Source organism: Orycteropus afer, unplaced genomic scaffold (assembly GCF_000298275.1).
Source record: "Orycteropus afer afer isolate SDZICR_OR568_19922 unplaced genomic scaffold, OryAfe1.0 scaffold00862, whole genome shotgun sequence".
In the NCBI taxonomy this organism is placed as follows: domain Eukaryota; kingdom Metazoa; phylum Chordata; class Mammalia; order Tubulidentata; family Orycteropodidae; genus Orycteropus; species Orycteropus afer.
Genome location: NW_006922449.1, coordinates 326,213 through 334,969, shown reverse-complemented (window position 1 = coordinate 334,969; position 8,757 = coordinate 326,213).

Genomic DNA, 8,757 nt, shown 5'->3' with positions numbered 1-8,757 from the left:
ACTCATTTGAAAAAAAAGGCAACACTAAGAAAACAATCCTATATTCATTCTTAGACCCATTACTTTTTCCTTTTTGTTATGTTCTACCAAAAATGGGATGATGTGGGCAGAAGAGGGGAGAGATGTGTAAAACTGTCTGCTCTTAACAAAATGAACCCCAGGACCAGCAACTTTTTCCCCCTCCTATAAAAAACCTCTTTAGGCTTGGTCAGAGCAGTTAACTCCTATGAATGAATACCTCTTCTAAAGACTCATCACAAGGGTCATCTGTGCCTCTTTAACTGTTCTAATCAAACTTTCCTATCTGTTCCTGCTGCCCACTAAAGCAGCCTCCTGGGGCAAAACATACTATAAACAAGAAAAACGTCTAGATTTTTTGCCTTCAACATAGCCATAGGGAGGGATAGGAGGACTTCATGAGTAAATCTAGTAAGACAAACACAGTGGTTAAAACAGTTTATTGTGGAAAAAGTGAGATTTAGACTTGCTTTTTAATTCTCATAACTGAATTTTAAGCTTTAACATTCAAGTTTTTCTTTGTACCTGAAAGGTCCAATCTGCCAATTTCAAGAAGGGCAGTTTTCAGTGTGTTTAGCTATTCATATTCATTCTCTGTCTCTGTCTCCTTCACACACATGCACAAAATGTGATTGCATAGTGGCTGTTTCATTCTTTAGAACTGGCCATCGTTAGATTTAATTGGGTAACAGACTAAAATAACAGGCGAGGGAGAAGCTCAATCACCTACCATTTGAAATTTGAACATTGCAATGTGAAGGGCTCAAAGCCTGATAATTTCAGATACTTCTTTTGCATTAATTATGTTTTTCCTGCTGTTCAAAGATATCATTTACATTTCCTTGAGCTTTTATTCAAGGATATAACACTTTGACCCTTAGTCTTTACAACTAAGGTTTATCTGACCCTTTGAAGAGAGCTGCAATAAATCAAGTTCCTGCTTTCATGTAGCCCTTATGCTCCTGTGCATGTATATGTAAGAGATCATTGCAGATATGGATTCACTTTTGAAAGTGTTCAAAGTGAACACTCTCATTTTTATTTTAAAGCACAGTGTATAAATTTACCAGCAGTATTAAATACTTGATAATTGGAGCTACACAAGTTTTTATGAGGCAGTCCATTATATTATTCTATAAGTAATATCTTGATTTAATTTTGGCAAAGGGAAAACAGTCAATTTTGATTATAGTAAATTTAATGTTACTGTTCTAGCTTGCTAATGTATGAGTATACAAAGTAAAACCATTTCCACAAATAATTTCATAATTTCTGGAAATAAAAACATCTTTTGAGTCATAAGTAAAAGTAATTCATTAGTTTTTTTTTTTTAAAAAAAACTTCGATCACATAGAATCAGTTACAGAAAGTGCTTAATTCCTCTGAATATTTAACACAGTACCTTATATTTCAAATGAGGTGAACATTTTTAGATTTCTGTTCCATGTATAAAATTTTAATGTCAATCATTGATAAAAGAAATGTTTGATATAATTTCTTTTTGATACATACAGATTACTTTGTGATACCTTACATACGTTTTATACTATTTCAGGAAACTTATTTTTGTTTTTATTGTACGACTTTTTGAGGTACCAGAGACTTCTTTCTAAATAAGGGATGAGAATTTGACAGTAATCATGCTTTATAAAATTTAACATATCAGAACTGTGAAAAGGGAAGAACAGGGAGGGAATGTTCTTTTGCAGTGGTTTCTGGTCACATATCAGAGTTGTGTTGAATTGGCATAAAAATTGACTTTTTAAAATCAGCCTTCTTAAAAAAACATAGTTATTTTAGCATTTTATAGATAATTTATTTGTCTTGTTCTTGCCTTCTAACATTAGCCATTTTATGGAGAGGCTAAAACTAATACTCCAAAAAATGTGAGCAAACATTTTCATTGGAGTGATGTTTAAAAGAATATGAAAAAGGGTAAAAGCTATTAAGATGTGTTGTCTTAGCCTTACCCTACCTGTGGTACGCAAGTACACAGGCGCTGATTTTCTTTCTTCTGCTCCATGTCAGATAGGTGGCAGGAAGTCTGCTCATTTCCTTAGCAGAATAACGACTCCTTTACCTTGAAAGTTTTATTGAGCCTTCCACCTATAGAACCAGTCTGCATTAGTAAGCAAATATTCCCCAGTCGGTGATTCCTGATTCCTGGCTTGTGAACCACTATGTGTCCTACTCTCTTAACGGGTAACAAGAATGTCTTGAGACAAAATTAGTTCAATTAAAATTATTTTAAAAATTTCAGTGTGCCATATAACTCTTGTTCCTTTTTTTGGTGAATTTATTTTTCCCATGGGGGAATGAAGAAAGGGCAAATGTGGTCACAAAACCAAATGGCTTTGGGTTGAAATCCTAAGGAGCCTGAAAGTTATTGTGATTCTGTTGTTTATATAAACCCTGCTTTTGTTGGGAAATAATGTAACATGTACATCCAGAGGGCAACAGTAATAGCCGACAGCTAGATGGACTAGTGTGAAGATATTCTGTGAGTGAGGATTTTGTGATACCTGTATGCAAATGAAAGGCAGAAGTTAGTTTTTTCTTGAGATGCCCATTTGGCTGAATACTACCATTTTTCCTTCCCCAGAGTTAGACAGGAAGTGATCTTTTATTATGATTATTGTTTATTCAACCATGTTCTCTTTGCATTCTATATTTCCTGTGTGAGCCTGAGAGTGTTTCTACTAGAGTCTGTGGGGGAACACCAAGCTTAGATGAGGCAATCCAGTTCCCTGGTAAGAAGCATTGAGGACCTTCTCAAACAGAGAGCTTCTAGTTCTGCCCACATGCCTCTACCCTGGTACTGCACTTTACCTGAAACTGTGCCTCTGGTCCTTAGACCAGCCATTGGAACATATCACCCACCCACTTCTCAGTTATAGCAAAGAACCAGCCAAGATGGTACATGCTGTGTAATCAAACACCTCCTAGAAGACAAGTACAGCTAATGTTTCTCACTGTTGCCTTACCATTTTCTGAGCCATCTTTGATGCTGATCTTGTCAAAAACTTACTAGTTAGTAGCAAAACTCCTTTTAAACTCAGAGCTTATATGTAGTGGTGATTCAACATCTTTGTTTCTAGATTTGCACAGATCCTATCAACTGTAATTTTTGGCACATGAATCAACTTGGGTTGAAAATTGGACATAATATGCAAATTGGCATTAATTTGGATGACTGCATAATGTCACTAGCAATTTAGTAAGAAGGTAGCTCTTCATTTGTAATCTAACATTTTTTTAAAAGCAGGTGATCTTTTTTGTTGTTCCTTTTGTTGTGTGTACAAGTCTGCACCATACTGTGTCATAGGAACTGAAGTTTACTCTATCTAAATTCCTTCTTCACTTTTCTGGGTCTCTGTCCTCCCACCCCACCCCTAAGTCTTAAAACCATCTCTCATGTGTGAGGTCACTGAGGCACACACTGGACTTGATTATAGTGGCAACCTTTAAGGGGCTTTGAATTGTTGATCTTCCAAGAAGAAAGGGACCAGACAGTGTTGCTTAAGATGCTGCAGTTGTGTTACTGTGAAGAAAAGGTTAGCTTCCACTTTCAGCAGGATATATATATATATCTATATATATATATAGATATACACATATATATATGTAAGATAAGGTGGAAAATCTGAGAAGAACATAAGTACCTTCACAAATTATTTATAGATACACTGGGTGAGAAGCTTACTGTAGGTTAGTCACCAGGAAGAAACTAACTGTAGTACTTTGAATAGTTTAATATTTGTACCTATGCTCATGCCAGCAATGACTGCTGTGCACTGTTCTATTGCTATAAATCACCTGGTTTGTAATTATAATGGGAACTGATTTGTTTTATAATGAAATCCAGAGCAAATATGTATTATATGATCAGGATTGTCATACAGTTGTAAATAAGAATAGGTCCTGTTTATTTTGACATCTTTTTACAAATGCATTGTACTAGGGTGTGAATATTCTAAACCATGCCTCTTGTTTAAAGTTTTGAAATTTTTATTGTTAAATGTAACATTTTAATGGTTGTAATAATTATTTGTATAGATATGATACAGTATTTTATTTAAGAAAATAAACTTTGCATTTTTGCATTGTGAATTCTGTCATTTCTGATGGTTGGTATTCTGGTTACCTAGTGCCACTCTGACAGGAATATACCACAAATGGGATGGCTGAACAAACAGTTTATTCTCTTACAATTCAGGAGGCTACAAGTCCAAGTTCAAAGTGCTAGGCCCTGGGTGCTGGGAGAAAGCCCCTCCACCTTGGGCTTCAGCTCTGCCTCTTACTCCCAGCCCACGAAGCTAGAGGCGTCTCTTCACTCAGGCAGCTACTGGCTGCTGAGGCTAACAAGCCCAAGGTTGACAATTAAAATGCCACAGTCCTGATGTTACCAAACCACATGGCAGGCCATCAGTTCAAGTCCATTGAAAGTCCCAAGGTCAGCAGAGTATGGCAGGCTGCTGAACAACACAGCTACATGCAGGGTTCAAGCGTGCTATAAGCTAGAGACTGTTCCCCAAGGTTTCTCTTTATATACAGGAAGCAGACTACACTCCAAAGGCAGCTACTCAGCAGCTTGTGGTAGATACCACCATGGAGTTGATTACCAGTCTTATCATGGGGAATACTACATCCAGCTGCCCAGCCACTCAACTAGGCCCAGCCAAGTTGACACACAACTTAAACTGCCACAGTTGGGTATACCACTTCAAATCTGGCATTAAAATGATTTGCATACTGACTTCTTATATTCAGGTTACCTTTAAATTTTGCCAAAATGTCTGAAAATGACGCCAGAGCACTCACATTTCACATAGAGATCATGTTCTGGTTGGTTGTTGTTAAGTGCCGTCGAGTCAAACCCGACTCATAGCAACCTCCTTGGGTTTCCGAGGCAGTAACACTATGGAAGTAGGATTGCCCAACCTTCCTTCCGAGGAGTGGCTGGTGGGTTTGAACCACCAGCCGTCTGGTTAGCAGGCAAGTGTCTTAGCCACTATGCTACCAGAGCTTCCCATGTTCTGGTAGTCAATCTGAAATATAACTATGACTACTACTCTATTATTAGCAGAAAGTATACATCTTTATATTCATTGTAAAAAGTAAAATTAGAATTTCAGATCTGGAAGAATATTTAGAGATTATTCTAACTCTCTATTAGAAAATTAAATCCAATGATAAATAGAATAGTACACAGGGTGGGGCAGGGAGGCTATGGGAGGAATGCAAGGTTGATTTAACATCTTAAAATCAGTTTATGCAATTTATTTATAATGCAATAAATAAGGCAATTATTGCATTAATGGCATAAAGGAGAAAAACCATATAGTAACTCAATAGATACAAAGGAAAAAAAAGTTGACAAAATTTAGCATCAATTTATGGTAAAATCTGTATAAACATGGGAATATTTTCAATCTAATAAGTTATTTACAAAAGTACAGTTAATACTGTACTTAATGACTTTCTCTAGCAGTTGAGAACAAGACAAATATGACCATTATTACTATTCTATTTGGCACTGTATTCAAGTTGCTGGCCAGTGCATACTAAGAAATAAAGCTACCCAGTGAAAAATAAGAAACATTGCTGGGAGAAATTAAAGGAGACCCACATAAATGGCATAGACATCCCATATTCATGAATTGAAAGATTTAATGTCAATAAGATGTCAGTTCTCAAATTGATCGATAGATCTATGGACTTGTAATTTAAATCACTACAAGGATTTTGGGATTTTTTTTTGTGTGTGTGGAAATTGACAGCCTGATTTTTAAGTTTATATAGAAATATAAAGGGCCTAGAAAACGTAGATTATCTTTTTTTTTTTTTTTTTTATTTTTTACTGTGATTTGGGGGAAGGTTTACAGAGCAATTTCATTTTCCATATAGCAGTTCACACACATTTTGTTTCATTACATTGAGTGCAATTCTCCACAATGTAATAACTCTCTTCACACTTCCTCCCTATAGTTACTTCTTCCCTGTGTCCTTCCCTCTCGTGCACTCCCACCCTGAGTTGTCTCCCTGTGCAAACACTGCCCTTCTGTTCTCCCACAATTAATTGCTCTAAGGAGTCTATCTACCTGATGTAAATGTTCACCCCATATGCCTGTCTGTGTTTGGCTGGAAGCTACAAGAGTGAGTTCAGTTCCAGACCTGAAGGGTGACTAGGGGCCATAGTTGCAGGGGTCTCTAGGCTCTCAGACTAGCAAACCTGGTGGGTTGTTTTTTTTTTTAAATGATTTTGAGTTTTGTTACACATTTTTCTCCTACTCTATCCAGGATCTCCTGCACCAATGCCCCTCTGAGTGGTTGAAAGTGGTAGCTGGGCACTATCTAGTTCTTCTGGTCTCATGCTCATATAGGCTGAGGATTGCATGGTCTGCCAGTCCCTTGGAATAATTGTAAAAGCCTAAGATTATCATGAAGAACAAAGTTGAAGACCAGATTTCAAACATTACTGTAGAGCTGCAATAATTAAAAGTGTGATACTGACACAAGTATAGACCAGTGCAACAGAACAGAAATTTCTAAAATAGATTATACACGTATAGTCACTTGATTGATGATGACAATGATGCCAATCCCATTTCAGTGGATGAAAAATTATTTTTTCAATAAATAGTGCTGGTACAATGGAGGGGCAAAATACCTAGACAACCACTTCACACCATACACAAATATTTAAATGGATCATAGACCTAAATATGAAAAAATGCTAAATTTTTAGAACAAGGGATCTCAAAATGTGGCTTCCAGAATTCCTGGTGTTCTCTGAAAGCTTTTAGAAGGTTTCTGAGGTCAAATTTATTTTCATGATAATGCTAAGATGTGACATGCCTGTGCGCTGTGTTGACATTTGCTCTGTTGGTGCAAGAACCACGGTGAACTGTGGGCACTTAAACATGAAACAAGGCAGTGGTACTACTGTTGTACAAGTAATCATTATATTCTTCATTGCCATGCACTCAGAGTAAATTAAAAGTCAGTAAAGTCAGTCTCACTTTAGAATATCCTTGATGAAGGAAGGAAAACCATCAATTTGATTAAATCTTGAGTACAAATCTTTTTAATATTCTTTTTAAACATTAATAGTTTATGACTACTATAGGAAGCAATGGGAGCTCTGGTAGCATAGTGCCTAAGGCACTTGACTGATAACCAGAAGGCTGGCAGTTTAAACCCACCAGCTGCTCCTCAGAAGGAAGATGGGGCAATCTACTTCTGTAGTGATACTGCCTCGGAAACCCAAGGAGAGGTTGCTATGAGTAGGGTCCGACTCGACTGCACATAACAACAACAACAACAACATAGGAAGCAAATACAAAGCACTTCTACTGTGTGCCAAAGTATGGTGGTTGTGAAATGAAATTGCTACTTTTTCATAGACTACTATATTTTAAGTCCATGGGTCAAGTGCCAGGCTGGAGGCCGCTGATTCATAGCTGTAGGGCCTGGTGAATTCAGTATAAGCAGGTCAGACATCAGGTGGCTGGCTTGCAGGCTGTGGAAGCTGATGAATCCCAAGAACCAGAGGTCAGATGATGATGAGCTGGATGCAGGACCCAGAGTGAACTTTTCCAGAAATATATGTATGTATGTATGTGTGTGTGTGTGTGTATACATATACACACACATATGTTGTTGTTATGTGCTGTGGAGTCAGACCTGACTCATAGCAACCCCTCCTTGGGTTTCCGAGACAGTTGTTGTTGTTATGTGCCATCGAGTCGGACCCAACTCATAGAGACCCCTCCCTGGGTTTCTGAGGCAGTATCACTAGGGAAGTGGATTGCCCCACCATCTTCCTTCTGAGGCAGTATCACTGTGGAATTAGATTGCCCAACCTTGCTTCCGAGGAGTGGCTGGTTGGTTTGAACCACCAGCCTTCTGGTTAGCAGTCAGGTGCCTTAGGCACTACACTACCAGAGCTCCATATATGTATATATATATATATTTGCAGGACACATCCCTGAAGGAACTCCCCTACAACTGATTGGCTGATCACATCAGATCACCTCATGGGGGATGAATGCATCATTATAGAGCTACCAAATTACATCATCACATAACTGCCAAACCACTGAGAATCATGGCCAGCCAAGTTGATACACAACCTTAACCATCACATTCCACCCCTTGTCAGGTTGGCACCTGCACACATCTCCTCAAACCATACACAATCTCTAAATAAAGACAGTTACAAAGTCATACTTGTGCCTAACATGTTACAACTAACATGTATGTAACTAAAAACACACTAGCCCTGTTTATATCTTTTATAAGGGAAGGACGAAAGTAAAAATAATTGCTGTGTATATATATAGATATGCACCACACAACATCCTTTAGGGTAAAATCTGACCACATACACATCTGTGGGGCAGGGAGGAGAGGCTTGCTTGAAGGGTGCCTGGAGGTGGGACTGACATTGAGTTTCTGGCACTGGGCAGCCACAGGTTGGCTTGTAGCCCCTTAGCTGCAGCTGCCACAGCTCCCACGACTACTGACACATGCTCTTCCTGGCCACCCCATAAGTTGGTGCCTGAGGAGAGAGACTGGGATGAGGCTGCTCTGCTCCATTCTTTGGGGCTTCTGATTCTGACCAGGCCCCCTGAGGGCTGTTCAGAGAGCACTGGACACCCAGAGGCAGTCAAATACTGATCAAGTTTGCAAACCCTGAGGCTCCGGGTGCTAATGAAGAGCCAAAGCAGCTTGCAT